Below are 19435 nucleotides of genomic sequence, written 5' to 3' on the forward strand. Positions count from 1 at the left end.
GTGGTTGTTAGTTGCCATTGGTTGCTGTTTGGTCATGGTTGGTTATGTAGTCCTGTGTAAAGAAGAAACAACAGCAAGAAGAAATTAGATATCCTGACAGTGAAGTTCAAACTCACCCCAAGGAACTCAATGCCCCTAATCTGCAGGAAGTAGTCTAATGATAATGCTGCTCCCTTTGCAATCCCTGACTTTATTCAGGATCTTTTTCCTCTTACCCCTCTATCCTTTTTTCTCTTCTATCTAGTGTTGGAGGGTTGAAAAAGTGGAAGAAATAGGGTGAAGAGTGGAGACAAAGGATCTCAAAAGCCAAAGATAGCTAAAGTTCTCAAAGTCCAATTCATAGTAATAAAAAACTATAAATAAGAAAAATATGTAAATACATAAAATGTCCAAGTTAGGAAGATGAAAATGATCATAAAACTAATCTAAAAATCACAGAAAATACTTCATGTTAATAAAGACATTTATATTAATATCACTTAATGAATTTAAATTTTTCAATAAATTTTTTTTATTTATTCAGTTTATATCCTTCTCGCTGCCCTTCCCCCCAGTCATCCCCTCCCCCTCCACTTTCCTTCTTCTGTGAGAAGGTAAGCCCACCCATCTGAGTATCCCTTGACCCTGGCACATCAAGTCTCTGTTGGGCTAGGCACATCTTCTTATCACTGAGGCCAGACAAGGCAGCCTAGTTAGAACATATCCCACAGACAGGTAACAGCTTTTGGGATAGCCCCAGCTCCAGGAAGATCAAGCTGCACATCTGCTATATACATGCAGTGGTAGGGGTAGGGTCTAAGTCCTCTTTGGTTGGGTGGTTTAGTCTCTGAGAACCCCAAGGCTCCAGATCAGTTGACTCTGTTGGTCTTCCTGTAGAATTTCTATCTTCTTTGGTGCTGGCAATCCTTCCCCCAACTCTTCTGTAAGAGTCTCAAAGCTCCATCCACTGTTTGGCTGTAGGTGTCTGCATCCATCTGAGTCAGCCGCTGGAATGAGCTTCTCAGAGGCTAGGCTGTTGTCTGCAAGCATAAGAGAGTATCATTAGTAGGGTCAGGGACTGGTGCTTGGTCATAGATGGGTCTCTAGTTGGGCTAGTTATTGGTTGGTCATTCCCTCAGTCTCTACTCCATTCCTCATCCCTGCATTTCTGGTATATATGATAAGTTTTGGATGGAAAGTTTTGTGGGTGGGTTGGTATCTCTATTGCTCCACTGGGGTTCCTGCCTTCAAGGTGGCCTCTTCAGGCTCCATATTTCCAGTGCTGTGAGTTACAGCTATGGTCAACCCTCCCTCCATTGATTCTTGGGAGTGTCTATCTTCTATCCCAGGTCTCTGACCCTCCACCTCCCCATTCCATCCCATGTCAGACAGTTGCAGATTTCCATTCATACTCATGACCATCTGGCCATCTCTCCTGCTCCTTTCCACATTTGATCTGGAACCCCCAATTCCCCTCTCCACCCCTCCTCCTACCCAGTCCCTCCCTCTATCTGCCTCCTATGACTATATTACTCCCCCTTCTAAGTGAGATTCATACATCTTATCTTGGACCTTTCTTCTTATTTAGCTTCTTTGGCTCTGTAGAGTGTTGCATCAGTATCCTGTATTTTATGGTTAATATCCACTTATAAGTGAGTACATACCATGCATGTCCTTTGGGGACTGGGTTACCTCACTCAGGATAACATTCTATTGGTCTGAAAAATTCGTGTTGTCTTTGTTTTTAATAACTAAATATTATTCCGTTGTGTAGATGTGCCACATTTTCTTTAACCATTCTTCAGTTGAAGGACATCTAGGTTGTTTTCAGTTTCTGTCTATTACAAACAAGGCTGCGATGAACATAGTTGAGCAAGTGTCTTTGTGGGATGTTGAAACAGCTTTTGGTTATATGCCCAGAGGTGGTATAGATGGATCTTGAGGTAGAACTATTCCAAGTTTTCTGAGAAACCACCAACTTGATTTCCATAGTGTTGCACAAGTTTGCACTCCCACCAGCAATGGATGAGTCTTCCTCTTGCTTCACATCCTCGCCAGCATGTGCTATCACTTGAGTTTTTGGTCTTAGCCATTCTAACTATTGTAACATGGAAATTTTGATATAGAAAAATAATACAAACTTGCCAACAATTTTCAAACTTGTTCTTTCAGTAAGAGACAGGAACAAAGAGGGAAAAGGAGACATAGAAAGAGAAATTGTTAGCTGACTTTTAGGGAAAAGTAGAAAGAATCATACAATGCTTTAAAAATTACATAAGAGAAATAATCACAGATTCAGAGTGAACTGTAAAGAATGCTGCTAAGTTTGCACATCATGGTGAATTTAAAAAGAAAAAACCATGAAGAATGTCTTAACTATGAAGTTTGTTTTAATTTTCTCCATAGTAATTTTTAAAAAATAAAATTCCCCTAACATCTTGTAAAAGAAATGTTGATTCCACTAGACCCATGAGAGTCACAGGAGCACTGCTTACACTAGGCAAATGTCAAAGGTGGGCTAGTTACCATGCCAATAGAACTTGGATTTTCCTGGCTGGGTTGCAGGAATGCTTCACATTTGTTCAGTTAATTGCAGTCCCAGGACAAATGGAAGCTTAAATGTAGTAAATGTGAACACCAAGTATAAATAGATCTTTGGTTCAAGAAAGTAAGAAAAAAGAAATGATAAAGTTGATTATATTAGCCCTGGCCTGCTTCCACATGTGTTGGTTATCTTTCCTCAGCTCTCAAGTTTCTTCTACCAGGATTCAGGGATAAATGGAGATTCGTTCTTCCAGAGTGCAGTGGTAATACCTACAACACTGGAGTAAGAATCTTTCCACTCTCCTCTCTGTGAGTTGAGTGAAGGTTTCATCATCCAGTTCCCCAAGGCCACGGGAGTCCCAGTAATTACTGAGACCCATATCCATTGGGTTACCATGTCACTACTTTCTCTTTCTGCTTCTCCAGCCTAACAGACAGTGGAATCATCTTCCTGCTGAGCTTAAACTTAATATTTCTTATTATCCCTTTATATCATGATTTCTGCAATCAACAGCCACCAACCCAACCCAAAGCCAATTCCCCAGTCTCGAGGTTGTTTCCAACCTAGCAGAACATATGCTGTGTCCTCCCCTTCTCTGCTTCCAACAGATCACTCAGATGTTGTCTTCCAACTTTCCTCTCAACTTATCCTGTTATCCCAGCCACAAGCTCCAGCAAGCATTCCTTTGGCAACTTTATAGCCAAGCCTGCCAGAGAAGCAAGTAGACCAGCAAAGCTGGTAGGCTAGCTTCAGATTTTCACACACTTTCCTTCTTCAAAATTCAATCCCCTGGTGTCATCGCATCTCTGAAGCAGAATACCTCCTCAATCTTTGCCCCCATTCCCAGAGGACTAAGCAGATCATGGTAAAACATCCTGCTTTCTTGCCCCCCTGTGGATCCGCTCACACTCTCCAGCCTTGTCATCTCTGAATGATTGGAAACATATTTTACTTGTAAACCACAGTGGCTATACCTGTCAACATCTTATAAGAATTCCCTAAGAACTACCCCATCCTCCTAAGAGCACGAAATCAAGTGCCCTAGTTATGTTTTCTATTGTGATGAAAGACCATGAACAGAAGTGTTGGTGAGGGAAGAATTTGTTAGGCTTACACATTCAGAGCACTTGTCATCATCGAAGGAACTCAGGACAGGAACTCAATAAAGAGGGAGCCTGGAGGCAGGAGCTGATGCAGAGGTTATGGAGGCGTGCTGCTTACTGGCTTGTTCTTCAAGGCTTGCTCAGCCTACATAAGAAAGAATAGAACCTGCTTAATAAGAATAGAACTTACCAGCACAAGTGTGGCACCACCCACAGTGGACTGGGCCCTCCCCTATCAGTCACTAATTAAGAAGATGTCCTGCAGGTTATATAAAGCCTGATCTTATGAAGGCATTTTCTTAATTGAGGTTGCTTCCTCTCAGATGACTTTGGCTTGTGTCAAGTCAGTATGAAAATATCTAGCATACCTAGGAATTAAAACATCCTGATGGCAATGACCAGATATTGCTAATTGAGTTGTTGGCCAAAGGGAACCAACCTCCAATGACCCAGGCTGTTGCCAAGACTATAGGTTGCTCTCAACAAACTGATGGCAAGGCCTTATTGCTGAAGACAACACCCACACAACTCATTGAACATGGGGAAGTAGAGCTGGGGCCTTAACTCCTATATTTAGCATCTTTGGTAAAGGAAGACGCTCTGTGTGCTACCAAAGGAGAAATGTAAACACCAGGCAGAAATCCTTTGCTCTAGAATGGTGCACTGCTTTCTATCACCAAGATACTTTAATGCAATGGTGGCATTAAGCATATGGGAATAACCCAACCAATATATGATTTAACTTGAGGCCCACTCTACAAGATGGAACCCACACTAGATACTGCTTGAGTAACCAGAAACTAGAGAATAGATAGTCCAGTGGCATAAGGGAAAGGCAGATACTGTTGTCAAATTAATTAATTAAATAATTATAGAAAATAGAGAAACAGCAATACAATGACTCCTCCTGATATTCTACGTTATTCACAGATTCATGCTTTGCTAAACCATTATCAGAGACGCTTCCGGCTGCTGTAGATGGGAACAAATACAGAACCCATAGACAGACAATATTTCAAGTGTGCAAGACCTTGGAACATTCAGTCCTAAATCAGATGTCTCCATCAAATTCCTCCACCTCAGGGAAACCTGCCAGAGGTGATGAAGAACACCAAAAAATACAAGGCTCTCTAAAACAACAGGATAGATGCACACATTGAACTAAGCAACATTTACAAGGCCTGCACAGGAGGTCTGCACCTACAAATGAAAAGAGATGTGGATACATGTCCCACCCCTAAACTGGTATATTTTATATAAGGTATATTATATATACATAAAATATAAATATGCCTTATATAAAAAGTAGATATATGTCCCCACTAAACTGGTATACATAAATAATATATTATATTATATAATGTATATATATCTTATATAATATATTATATAATATAGTATATAGTACATGTATGTATAAATGTATATATAATAATATATACTATATACTTATATTATATGAATTATATATAAAGTTTAGTGGTTTTTTAGAATTTTTAAGTGTGCCAAACAGTAGGTCTCTGCGTCTATATCTTGAGCTAATTTCCTTCCATTTGTATTTTCCTGTTCCTATGTGTTATTTTTTGTTTTACTTTGCATTTTATTTTATTATTTTCCCTTAGAAGCCTGTTTTGTTTCTAAGGAAAGACAGAAGGTGGTGGACCTAGATGAGAGAGGAGGTAGGAAGTAGGATGAGAAGAGGAAGGGGAAATCAGGATATACTATGCAAGAAATAAATAAAAAACAAAAAAGGAAAAGAAAAGTAAATAAATAAATAATAAAATGGTAGTACAATAATTGCTATGAAACAGAAACTATCTTGAAGCCCCATCAAAGACTTGGATTGTAAAATTAATTAATTGTAAAATAACCAAACAATATTTGATTTGACTTGAGGCTTACTCTCCAAGATGGAACCCACATTAGACACTGCCGGAGTGATAAAGAATCAGAGATTAGATGGTCCATGGACATAAGGGAAAACCAAATACTATCCAATCAATCAATTAATCAGTCAATGAAATATAATTGAAAATCACTTATTTTTCAATAAAATTAAGATCTTAATTATTTTGTGGGCAGACTGTTCATTTAGTATTGCTAATGAATGAAATAAATTTCAATTTAAAAAGGAGAACTAATGCCACATCTACTCTGGTACTATATACAAGGAGTAGAGTCCCAGAATTCCTCTTACACATGATGTACTTTCCCCTTCTGCTAGACTTACTGAAACTTTAATAAATTAAGAGTGCATATATTTAAGTCATGCAGTATGGTATTTTATGTAAATATATCTTATAAATACCCTGTCAAAAAATTAGTATATCATCATTTCACATAGCTACTGTCTGTGTTAGAAACACTGACATTCAACAAGCTTCAAATTTACTACACATTATTGCAATTTACCACACATAAATGCTATTGCCTGCATTTGCCAGACACTATGCAGAGAGAGAGAGAGAGAGAGAGAGAGAGAGAGAGAGAGAGACAGAGAGACAGAGACAGAGACAGAGACAGAGAGACAGGAAGACAAAGAGAGACAGACAGATAGACAGAGTGACAGAAACAGAAACAGAGAGATAGAGACAAAGAGAAAGAAAGAGAGACAGAGAGATAAAGAGACACAGAGAAAGACCTCTGTGAAACAATGTCTCCATCATGAAGTCCCTCCTCTCAGAGCTCAGGGAACCCTGAGTAAGAGATAGAAAGGGTCTAAGAACTCAAGGTGATAGAGGACCCCAGGAGAACAAAGCCCTCTAAATCAACTGAATGGCATTTACATGAACTCACAGAGACTGAGGCGTTTCATACAGTGCTTTTCACTGCTCTGCACCAGATTCCCTGCATATATATTATAGCTTTCGGCTTAGAGCTTTTATTAGACTCTTGAGTGTGTGAATGAGTTGGTCTCTGGTATGTGTGACTTCTCTTGGGGTTCATTCCCTTCTGTAGATATTCCTTGTCCAGCTTTGATGTGATTGTCTTTGTTTTTATCTTATTATATTTTATTTTGGAACATTATATTATTATTTCTTGGAAAGCTGTTCTTTTCTAATGAGAGACAGAAAGGAAGTAAGTCGATACACTTGGGAGGGAAGGTGGTTAGGAGCTGGAAGGAGGGAGGGGAAACTGTAATCAAAATATATTGTATAAGAAAAGACTGCTTTCAGTAAAAGGGGAACAAACTAAACAATAGAAATAGACTGATTATGATTATTATATTCAATAGACAGAAGATTGCTCTGTCAAAGAGATGGACTATTTCTAAAGAGAAACTTTTTATCTCTGAGCTCACCTGTTCATGGGCAGCTAGCAAACAATCCGTGATGTGCCATTGGTTCATGAAAAGTAGCTTAGCCTGGCTGGAAAGCTACAATTAAATTTACCAGACTTTCTTACAACTAAGGTTTTGTTGTGATACTTCTGCCAATCAATAAAAATGCCCCTGAGATCTGTAGAAGCAAAAAATAAAAAATAAAAGTGAATCCTTAGGTGTTGTGGATTGGTTCTGATGCTATTTGTGTTAATTCGGCTCCCGAAACCACACAGGAACCCACACATCTGTGCTGAAAGGGTCCCTGTCCCCGGTTGGCTCTGGTTGGTTGCCAGTGGCCAGTGTCTGGGCAGGGAAACAGAGGTAGGACTTTTAGGATTTCCAGAAAACAAAAATGGGAATGAAGAAGAGGGCATTTGGCCATGACAAGAACATAGGAGATGGACTATACCAGGAGGATGCAGGAGGGAGAGACAGCTGAAATGTAGGTGCAAAGCACTGCCCAGAAGGGTTCCCAGCAGCTAGGATAAAATACAGATTTAGTAAGTGACAACTCAACAATATTGGAGGGGAGTGTATTAGCCATAAATTAATACTACACATAGGTACATGAGGGTGAAAGGTCATTGAACAAATAAGGAAAGGACATGTCAAAGAAATATTGGAGACACAGGAAGACAACTACTGTATGAATACTGTGGGTATGCAGTACATACAAAAAACAAATTGAGAGGAACAGAGTGAATGCTGGTGTTTAGGGCCTGGGCAATATACGGAATGGCAAAGAAACTGCTGTGAACCACGGTTTGATGGTCGCTTTGTAGAATATCATCCAATCAACTGTTAAAAGGTGGAATGGAGGTTGAGTGAATCACTGTGCCTGAGAGAACAGACAGAGCATCCCCACCTAGGCTAGGATATACATACCACTTGAAATCATATCCCATCTAGAAGAGGAAAGAAGTCCAAAGATTCACTCCAAAACTGCACGAAAACTTACAATATCAAAATAATGAGATAATGGCATAAAATATAATGGTCAAGACCTAATAAAATGCCATTGGAAAACAGGACAGAGATATTTTTAATAATAATAAAAATGTGTTCTGTCCATAAAGGACCATAGGGATCTCCTTTTTGAACAGTGGTCTTGCTTTTTTAATTAAAATATAATTATATAATTTCCCCACTTTCTGCTTCCCCATCCAACTCCCATATACTTCCCTTTACTCTCTTGAAATTATGGCCCCTTTTCTTTAGTTGCTATTACTCAGGCCCAGCTAGTGCAGCTTCAAAAACTCCTGGCCGTTAATGCTCAGAGAACATCAAGAAATAGGGAATGGGAAGCATGTAAGAGAGGACCAGGAAGTCTTATGTGAGAAATGGCAGGGAGACACGACCGGAAAAACTACACCACCAACAGGCAGGCTAGGGTGGAAGGCAAAATGGTGTTCTCCACCCAGCTCAGAGAGTGCTCTGACGAGAGAAGGAGTAAGTATACTTATCGTGTGCAGTAAGTATACGCACAGACACAGGTATAGAGAGGCTGCGGTCACGTGTGCCATGTACACTCTGAGGGAAGGTACTCAATGCACAACTTAGGAACGCTGGGTGTATTTTATGCATCTGAATCATGGAGCAGATTGTCCTCTACAGCTGAATAAGGAGGCAGCTTAGTGCTGTACTGTTTCACAGGAAGGCAGGTTTAACTAATCTTAGTAGGAGGTCTCTGTAGGTCTCTGTCCTGAGCTCTAGGGATCCAAGAGAAAGAAGCTGTGGTTGACATCCCCATCAACATTTGCATTCAGATTAGAGAGATGTTTTGTCGCTGTTATGAGCCTCCTAGGAGGTAGGCTTTGACATTCCTATAGCCCTGAGACATTAGGGTCCTTGACCTAATAACTACTCATAAAAGCCATGCAAATTCCCCCAGGATTTCATCAGTTCCTTACACATTGGTTCAGGATTCCATTCATCCCTCAGACATTAACTCAAGACTTCCTCATCTCCTCACAGGGAAATCTCACACGGCCCCATCCATAAAGAACTACAACTAAGGAAGGCTGAGAACAGGAGAAACAGTCCTCCCCAGGGACGAGCTGCCTAGTTGGCTATGCAGTGCCAACTGGTCAGCTCTAAAATCAGAATAAAGATTTCTGAATTCATATTTTTTCTTTGTAATTGAGTGGGTGGCCTCGTCTTTAAGACAGCTCCAGAACCCGTACTGCCTCTCATGCCATTGAGGAGTCCTCGTCCATATCAAAGAGGGCCAATTTGAATATTTGCAAAGTCATAGCATATACATTTTATGGTTAAGTTATAAAATATTGCAGCTTTCATATGCTCTCTTGGATTATGGCTCTCAGCAAAGTCAGGTGTCTGTTCTTCATACACTCTCACAGGTCTGTGTGAAAGCCCGGGTGCTGAGGAGCGGAGGACCTCCATCCAATATCTTATGCCAACTGGCTAGTCAATGTTGACTAGTCAAATGTACAGCCATCCTTCGATGCATGTGTTCTTTGTCCAATTTATTGCTCACACACCTGAATGATAATTCGACTCAATCTTGTAGGAGACCCAAGCTGTGGGAGACCAGCAAAAGCCTCAAAATTCTTCACACGTGGAAACTAAAAACTGCGAATATTTGTTCGCCTTTTAAAGAATTGAGAGTAATTTGTTGAATAGCAATATCTATGTTCTGCTAGGTAGTTTTTACATAGTAATAATAGGAATCTCTTAAACCTTTATCATATATTTTCAAATATGATATACATTTTATCAAATAGTATTGTCAAATGAAGTAACTTCCAACACCATGGTTGGATTTTTCATTCTACATGATTATAGTTACACATATTTAATTTTACGAAATTATACACATTGTCTCCTTGACTGCTCTATTACAAAAAGAGATGCCATTCTAACTCTATAAGGAGATAAGGAGACATTTCTCTCAAATATTCAGGATGGAAAAATTATCCAGACTGACACAAAATGGGTAATATTGTGGTTTTCCTTGTGACTTGAATTTTTAAACATACCTGGAGTAGCATTTTTTCTATTTTACTTTTTATATCTCTTTTCATTTTAAAAGGAATGCAAGATAAAGGATTATCAAGGATTATGTAAAGGAAGAACTACTTTATACCCAGAAGGACAAGGGAAGACAGCCTAACTGCAGTGAGCCAGTGGCTGTCTTCTATGGCTCTTAAAGATGTACATTCTTGTTTTGAATAACAGATGTGGAGCTCACCACCTATTCAGTCACTCAGTGGAACCATTGAAATATTTGCAAATAACCACATTCTTAAGGAAAAGGGAACTGAATAGATGTAAATTTACCATGGTTTAAGGATTACATGGATTAGCAGTTTTATCTAAAAAGTAAACTTGTGGGATTTTTACTAAGGACTATGCTGCATAGAGTTACTTTTATTTCCTCTAATCTTCTTTTATATACTTATAAAAGCAGAAATAAATAGTTCAGCAAGAAATACCAAAGAGTAAAATCTTACATGCCCTATAATAAACCGAATGCCTTTCTATTTTTGAACAACATAAGGGTAAGACTAAAGCCTAAAGTCGTGTGGAAATTTAGACTCTACTAAAAAAAATTCCATTCTTATTTATAGGAGCACATAGTTTTTAAATTTTTCTTTTTATACCTTTTTTGTATCATCACTCGGTCTCTTTTGTTTCATTAATTAAGCTTTTGCTTAAGCTTTGTCATAAAGGCTTATACAGAACCATCACATGTTGTCTGAGAGCTATAGCCTGAAGTTTAAATGACAGAGCTTAAAAACAGCTTAATTTAAGAAAAAGTTTGGAAGGCATGAGAGCACTATTACTATAAAATATAATAATGCTATTATATGTTTATATATTAGATATAATTATAAGTTTAATATATAATATATTGCCATAATTGTAATATAATTATATTTAATTGTGTTTTATATTATATAATATATATCTAAATATGTGTTAATAGGGAGGGTGCTAAATCTATATTCCAAGAATTTAGAATTGTTTTTGTTGCTTTGTTTGTTTTTTAAGTTCTTCAGATTGACATCTGTCTCATTTTTATTTGGCATTGTAGAACTGAAAGCTAGAGGAAGGAAAATGGAAGAAGAGATAATGAGCTTTTGGACTTGGCTCTCAGTTCAAGGTCTTTCCAGCTTTGTCTTCATGGGAAGCAGTGAATGATGTCCCTGTGCTTTCAGCCTGAACTGAGCCAGTAGAGTACGAAGTGACCATGCTCCTCTTTGTTCCTGTAAGAAGGACATGTTCAGTTCTTTGTTTCTTGAGCAGCTGGCTTTATGACTATTACTAATTCTATGATGTGTTATTCTATGTGAGTAACAATATATTTAAATTTTCCTGTCCTATAATGTGGCAGAACACTCCCCTAATGAATAAAGATTTTAGGGGACCAATCACTGGGTGAGGAGTAGGAGGGACTTCCGGGTTGAAGAGAGGCAGAGGGAAGGCAGGAGAAAGACTTGACTTTGGACAGGAGAGAGGGAGATAAGATGGAAACTATAGGAGAGGAGGAGGAGCCAGAACCACACAGTCCTGGGAGCCATAAGTATTGGGGATTTCTTAAATAGATGATTAAATAGTAAGTAGGGTGCATCTAGATGTGTAGCTTGTGTTTATATAAGTTGAATTTTGAATTCGCTGTGTGAGCATTTTGTGGGTTGAAAATTTACTGATATAAATCTGACTGATAAATTCCAACCCCTAGAGGTCACAGGGATTTGTGACAGCTAACCACATAGGGAGGGGGTGGATGGCTGGAATGGGACCAGAATCTGCAACAGGAGAACCATGAGTTGGGCAGTCACTGCATAGGGACCATGCAGACTCTGGGGCTAGCCATGGAGGCAGCGAGACCACCGGGGCCAGAGAGTAGCTGCCATTAATGTGAGATGGTACATTTTTAACTATTTCCCACTATAACTTTAACAAACGTTGACAGAAGGGGGACAAGAAGATTTTAAGGGAGGTAGATATCCTGATGAAAATATTCTTGAAAATCAATGCCGAAAGAAAGGGATCGATGCTAGATGGAGGTCACAGCTTCTTAAGTACTTCCTGTCTCCCCATTCCAGTGATCATTAAGTGGAGAATTCTTTGTGAAATTACCAATTTCAAGCTTCAAGAGGGAAAGTTAAATCAATAACTGCTGATTAGCCTTGTGTGTGATTCCAAAGCTCATTTCCTTTAAAATGTTTCGCTGTATTAGTGAGTAATTATACCACTTCTCGTTCACCTGAAAAACTATGACACTTCTAATCCCCACTAAAAGGCCACGTATTCTGTGACAGTCTGCATTCTCAGAGACGGTCACCATTTTGGCAACAATGAAAGACATTGTTATATCCTGTTTATACCTCATGTTACTGAGATCATGATTTCCAGAGAATGAGGGATGATTAATCTTTTTCTTTTTAATATAAGAACTTCAGAAGTCTGGTCCATAGAAAAAAGAGACCATGAATTTGAAAGAGATAAATGTGTGTGTGTGTGTGTGGGGGGTGTCAAATAGAAGAAAGGAATGGGGGAATGATAATGATTATACCATAATCACAAAGAATAATTTAGAAATCCAATGAATGTTTGTTGAATGATCTCTCTCTCTCTCTCTCTCTCTCTCTCTCTCTCTTTCTCTCTACACACACACACACACACACACACACACACACACACATATATATATATATATGTATATATATATATATATATACATCTTCTGTGCCTTTCATGGTATTAAATGACAACAATGGTTATATGGTTATGTACATATTCCCCAGAACATATGGGAAAGAACCTTTATACATTTCTGGACCACATAGCATACTAATTTTTCTACTTTTTATAAAAAATATTTTAAATTGTTATACAAACTTATAATTTATAAGCAATTGACTAGCATTCCAGTTGTCCCAAGCTCTTAAACTCTTACTGCTGTGACTGAACAGCTTTAAGTCTTTTGGGCTCTGAGGTTCTTTTTGTCTCACTTCTGTTGCTATGATAAAATACCCAAAATGAAAAGCAGCTTAGGGGAGAAAGGGTTTCTGAGACCTAAAACTCCAGTGTATAGCCCATCATTGAGTGGGAGCAACAGCAGGAGAATCAGGCCTCAATCTCATCACTTTCATGACCCATAGCAGAGAGATGCAAATGCTTGCAGGCCTTTCTGCTGTCTTGTTTGTCTGCTCTTATCTAGCTCACTCTTCTCTTACACCATTAAGGATGCTCTGCCAAGGAAACAGAACAGATCACAATCCAACATCAACTATTCAAAAGTTCCCCACAGGTGTGCCAACAGATAAACCTAACACAGGGAACTTCTCAGTAAAATTCTTTTCATAAGATTCTAAATTAATATAAAGCTATTGGCTGTGACCCCTCTGGGGGTCAAATGACCCTTCCACAGGGATCACATAAGGGATATCCTGCACAACATATGTTTACATTACAGTTCATAACAGTTACCAAATTACAGCTGTGAAGTAGCAACAAAAATAATTTAATGGTTTGGGGGTCACCAGAGCATGACAAATTGTATTAAGGTATCATAGCACTAGGAAAGTTAAGAATCACTGTTCTAGACCCTGTCAAGTTGACCAGCGCATCACAAAGGTAAAACTCAGACTCTGCTTAAGGCTGATGTATGTCTTGATTTAGGACTTTAACATCATAGCAGAGCCAACCTTTCCAGCTGCCTATTGGGTTTATTTTGAATTCAGGAAAAGTCTAGCTTATTTCAATGACGTATTTGTGAAAGTCAGCTCCACTTTGAATCATTTCTTTTGATTAGCACAAAGTCGGTTGATTTTAAACTTTAATCTTCAAAATTTTTTCCTTTTGTTCCCTGATGCAACATACTGATGGGTAGGGTATCATATTTTCTCCACAATGATACCCTCAAAAGGGAAGGAATGAAGTGTAGCAAATACACAATTGGGATGTTTGAGGATCACCTTAAAGGTTCATCTACTACTATTTATAAGATCTGTCTCAAAATTTGTTCTGTTGTATGACTTCTCACAGGTGAATGTACACATTTTTAGTAATACCAGAATTGCCACATCCTTTTGGCTGTCTCTCATCAAAGGATAATGTCCTAGGCTTTTGTCTGTTATTGTAATAGATTATCTGAGACCGAGTAGTTTGTAAATTACACCTTGTATTTTGTTTGTTGTTGACTTGCAGTTATAGATCCAGGAATGTTGAAGATTTGGCAACTGAATCAGATGGGAGCTTTGTACTATCTGATTGGTAGTTGAAAGTGGGCAACATTATTTAATTGTAACAAGGAATATAACTATACAGATAACTGATAGTAAGATATTGAGTTGTTTCTATCATAAACCTTTTGGAACTAGTTTGTGAAAATACCTCGAAAGAGGTTATAACTTCAGACTAGATAAACACTAAAATTGTTTAAGTAGAATGGAAATGTTGACAGTGAAAACTAGATTAAAGTTTAAGGGCGTGGAAGAAACTCTATTAAGCCCTGGGCCAAAGGCTATTTAGAAATACACTCATGCATTGAAATTTTAAATAAGGCCGAATTAAAATATATAATATATGGAATTTGTTTACTGGGAAACATTTCACAACCTCAAAGTCTACAGGCTTCTTTTAGACACATTAGTCATAGAAAGAGAGATGGAAAAGTTGAGGCAGACGGTAATAAAGAGTACACAATTTTGAATAAGCATGTGTTTAAAGCTCCGAACAGAGCCAAGTAGGCAGCGAACTTAATTTCCTTGATTTTCTTAATAAGCTGAGGCCTTTGCAGTGATACAGTAGATATGGTGCCTTATGGGCAAGACTATTTGCTCAGTGTACTAGAGTTTAAAAATGCAAACTCATATTAAACTTCCATTTGAAATGAAAGCCCTACTTTGGAGCACTTCTCTCAAATAGAACTGCATAGAGGTGGCTTTTATTTAGTTCTGCCACATAGACACCTCAAGTCTACTAAAGCCATGGTCCAAAAGGGTCAGCCTCCATCATGAGTTGACAACAAAGTTTGGCATTGCTTATGTGGTAGTTTTTCATAACTCAGAAAAAATTCCCATTATGCATGGAATTTGTAGTAGTAGGGTCAGATTCTTAGAACAGATTCTCTCAAGCTTTGGTGAGAATCAAGCTTAAGTTTAAACAAAGCCACTAGGATATTAGACATGCCATGAACATGACAAGTCTTCCCCAAGATGTTGCAGACATCAAGTGTTCTGTTCCTAGAGAGAAGCCGTGTGTACTCCATATACCAGAGCCATAGGGATAATATTCCCAAGCATGTTGTAGTACATATGATGCTACCACATGCAATGGATGCTTCATATTAAGCTATACCAATCCCTGTTTGCCTGCCTGGGCTTTGTTTTTGTTTTGTTCTAATAGAATGGAAATGTTTACTCTGTGCTATTGTGTACTGGCAATGCTTAACTTGCCTTTTGATTGTATTGGGGCATATCGCTAAGAAATTGCCTTGGGGCTTTTGAATAGTGTTGGTAAGATTTTCAATAATTGCTAAGATTATGAGGATTCTTGAGGTTGTGACTAAATGCATTTTTCTTTTGTTATTGATCAATTTTATTACCTGATAATTTTATATATGTATATAGTATATTCTGACTACTGTCTTCCCTATACTCTTTCTTATCTCCCTTTCTTTCCTTTCAGCCCCCTACCCTTCTTCCTTCCAGTCCCTTCTCAGAATCATGACCTTAGGTTCTGTTTTGTGGGTCATTTAGCTTAACCAGGATTGTCTGTGTGAGTATTGTGTTGGAACTGTCCACTGGAGCATGGCGAGGTTATCAATGTGTATACAACCAAAACAATGGTTCTTCCTCCCTAAATCCATCAGTAGGAAACAGTTCAGCAGTGAGGAGCAGGGCCTCTTCATTCATTAGCCACTTTGCTATCAATGTCTGACTTTTGACAGGCCGATTCTTATGCAGACATAGTATAAATGTCCACAGTACCATAGGTTCATGATTTCAATAACTGTGTCTTGCTCCAAAGAAGACTTTTTCCAGCCCTTCTCCTTGTCAAACCTTCTCACCACCCCTTTTTCTATCATGTTACCTCATAGTGAGAATGGTATAAATATTTTACTTAGTTCTGAGCACTCATCCACCACTTAAGAATCTTCGCATCCACTATTGTTCCCTGAAAAGACGGGCTTCTCTGATTAAGGCTGAGACTAGCATTTCTCTGTTGGTATCAACAGATATTGAAAAGGCAGCTGGACTGTATGTAAATTTAGCTGAACAACAGAAATGACAGAATGCACTTTTGAAGTGAGCAGATGATAAGCCTAAGTGTACATTACTATGGTTTAGATCTGAAATGTGCCTCAAAAGCCCATGTGCTTGAATACTTAATCTCTTGAGGTGGGCACAGCTTTTGGAGTTTATAGAACTGTATTGGCAGAGGTGGGTTTTTGAGAGCAGACCTTTGATGGTTACAACCTAGTCCTGTTTCTGATTCAGTTCCCTCTGCTTCCTAGTCAGCCATAATATATGACCAAACGCTACACACCCTGTTGACATAGACTGAGCCCTATCTGCACCTATACACTTTGCACCATGTTGGAAAGAAATCTCTTGAAACCATGGGCCAAAGTAAACTCTTCCTCTTTTAGATTGCTTCTGTCAGGGAGTTTGTCACAGTGTTGAGAAAGCACCAATGCAGCGACTTTGACATTGACCACTTACTGAAGATGATGCTTCTCAATTGTTTTTGCCACATAAACATATTGTTTTTTCCTCCTCAAACCATAGCTATGTTGAAAGAGATACTTTAAGATTTACAAGCATTTTCTAAAACATTAATCCATTGATTTTAATATATTATGGAAAATTTTACCTGAGAGAATGATATTTTCCCTAATAGTGACTTTATATTTTCATTTTTCTATATTTATTAGGTACAGTGTTATATTATTTAATGTATAGCTATATAATTAAAGTTTAATACAAAGTATATTTTAATGTAAAATCTGTCTAATATTACTATTATCATATACTATAAAGAAGAAGTACATAGTATTTATATAATAAGGGAAAGTTTTCTACTCATGATTTAACATTTTCATTATTACTAACTGTTTATGTTAGTGTGCAGCTATACATACTTTTTTATTTTAGTCAATCATGATGCAATATTTTCACCTTGACTTGCTGCTGCTTTGGCCAACTGTTCCTCAGATGTGTGGGTTCTTTGCCTTTGTAACTAATTCTTTTGCAAACACTTTTTTCCTTGAATTACAGTATTTTTTTATAATCATTTTTATGCTGGAGTTCTGAAATGAAACAGTGTCATGAGGATCTTTGATTGATTTTATTGGAAAATAATATCTATCTTCTAAGAGCTGGACATCATATGTGCTATTTGTAGCTAGAATATCATTGCTTACAGGCCCCTTCAGTCAATGATCTGGGAGATATACGTGTTAACTCATGGGTTATATACATATAGGTATTCTTTATTTTAATTAAACTGCAGTGTTATGTCCAAATTTAACCAATTTTAAAACTTTTTCAATCTAAGTTTTCCTTTTCTAAAAAGAATTCAACCTCAATTCTCTTAGCTAAAATAAACATTTAACTTTTCTTAAATGGTATAGATCATTACAGGAATCATTGATTTATTTCTCCTTGAATTATAACGATGTCTTTTTCTGGATTACAGAAGATACTGGGTTGTAAGTGCTCTGTAATCAATGGCTTTTACAAAGACATTTTGTTGAAAATATTTTTTTTCATGTAATACATTTGTTCACCATTTCCCCTCCCTCATCTCTTCCCAGATCATCCTCACTTCCCCACCCATCCAACACCACACCTTCTTTCTCCCTTCTAAAGAAAACAAATAAAAACAAGTATGACAGTGTTTCATTTCATAACTCTGACATTTAAAATGACCATAATGATGCTGTAATCCAAGAAAGAAACTGCTTGCAAAAGAATGCATTGGGTTAAGGTAACGGAGCCGCTGAGATGAGTGACACCTAGAGCGCAGCAGCTTGATGTAAAAAATACTGTATTGTAACTCCTAAAATCAAAAAGTATGTATAGTTCCATGCTGCTGTAAATACACAGCTAATGATAATGATAACAACTAGAAAACCTTTCCTAATTATAGAAGATGCTATGTACTTGTTCCTTATGGTCACTTTTCCACCCATCCAACCCCAAGCATTCTTTCTCTTTCTCTTTAGGAAACAGACAGATTAAAAACAAACAAGCAAACAAACAAACAAACAGATCTGCCAGAATTTAAAAAGAATGAAAAGAAACAAGAAACAGATGTATACAAGCAGGAAGATAGAGAGACCACACACACACCGACACACACACACACACACACACACACACACACACACACACACACACACACACACGAACATGACGTATAAGCAAGGGATGGGTAAGGTAAAAGATGCTTAAACAGAGCAATAATAGACAAACCAAACAAACAAACACAAAGAAGACCTCCAAACTACTACTGAGTTTTGTTGGCCTTCTAAGTTCTGGGGACAACTTAGCTTTCTAGATCTCTCAATAGCCTCCTAAGGCTAACATAGAAAGCTGAGGAAGGAAGGTCATTGGTAACAGTGAAAGATCGGAAGCAGACACTTCCTGTGAAATCCCATCATGCATTGTGCTTGTGTTACATCCCTCATTTACATATGGCCAAAGTGAGTGAGTTTCAGCCCTTTACTCGAGGGCTGGGCGTGGGGCCTGCCCTTACGTGTGGTTTACATGGAAAGGCAGACAAGAGCTCTCATCCCTAGCCAAGAAGCTATCTCCAATTGACAACCACTTGCAAAGGAGAACAGTTTTCTCCGGTGAAGTCTCACTGGGTATAAAAACTAATAAGACTTTTAATAGTCATTTGCTTATAGAATCAATGATCCAGGCATCTTTTCTGAGGAGCTGTGTATTTCAAATCGGGTAATTATTTAATCTGTGAACAAAAATTAATCTTCAAACATGTTTTTATATCTTCTCTTAAACGAGTAATCAAGAAGAAACAAAATTAGCAGAGAACCCGCAGCAGTGTGCACAGAGCTGAAGGTGTGAATGTGTGTGAACCTCTTCCTTCAGCTCTTAGTAACCCTCTCATGGGGAGAAACAGGATCTCCTAGGACTACAAATTAATTAGACCATTTTCAGAAGCATCTTAAAATTATATCTCATGAAGCTTAAAAAGGCATTAGGAGTGCATTAAAATGAACTGTGTAAGGAGCTAGTAAATAAACTCTATAAATGAGGTCATAATGTTTGTTTTGTTTTGTTTTTAATTATGAGAAATAATCAGCATTAGCAGTTTTCTCTTCTGGTGAGAGCTGTTTTCCTCCAGAGCTGTTTGTTAAGTCTGTTGATATTCTTTTACTTCAGGCATGTACTGTTTAGGAAATTCAGCCGCCTTATTATCATGCAGTCTGCACAGTTTTGAGCAAGTTCATGTTTAGATGTGTGTGCGTGTGTGTGTGTGTGA

At 38.0% G+C, this 19435-nt stretch overlaps 1 long non-coding RNA gene across 3 annotated transcripts in view; it reads right to left on the reverse strand.

Annotated features, from left to right (window-relative positions):
- Nucleotides 1-483: 483 nt before the first annotated feature.
- Nucleotides 484-19435, reverse strand: part of LOC134486160 (uncharacterized) — a 34010-nt gene continuing 15058 nt past the window's right edge. The window contains exons 3-7 of one of the 3 annotated variants that reach the window (XR_015683820.1): nucleotides 6929-7085; nucleotides 6424-6684; nucleotides 3639-3772; nucleotides 1644-2144; nucleotides 484-1019 (exon numbers count right to left, since the gene is read on the reverse strand). This is a non-coding gene — a long non-coding RNA (uncharacterized LOC134486160). Of the gene's footprint in view, nucleotides 1020-1513; nucleotides 2145-3638; nucleotides 3773-6423; nucleotides 6685-6928; nucleotides 7086-19435 lie in introns of those variants that run through there. The other 2 variants (XR_015683821.1, XR_015683819.1) reach the window with 2 other exon arrangements.

The sequence above is a fragment of the Rattus norvegicus genome, chromosome 3 (assembly GCF_021556685.1).
Source record: "Rattus norvegicus strain SHRSP/BbbUtx chromosome 3, alternate assembly SHRSP_T2T, whole genome shotgun sequence".
NCBI classification, from domain to species: domain Eukaryota; kingdom Metazoa; phylum Chordata; class Mammalia; order Rodentia; family Muridae; genus Rattus; species Rattus norvegicus.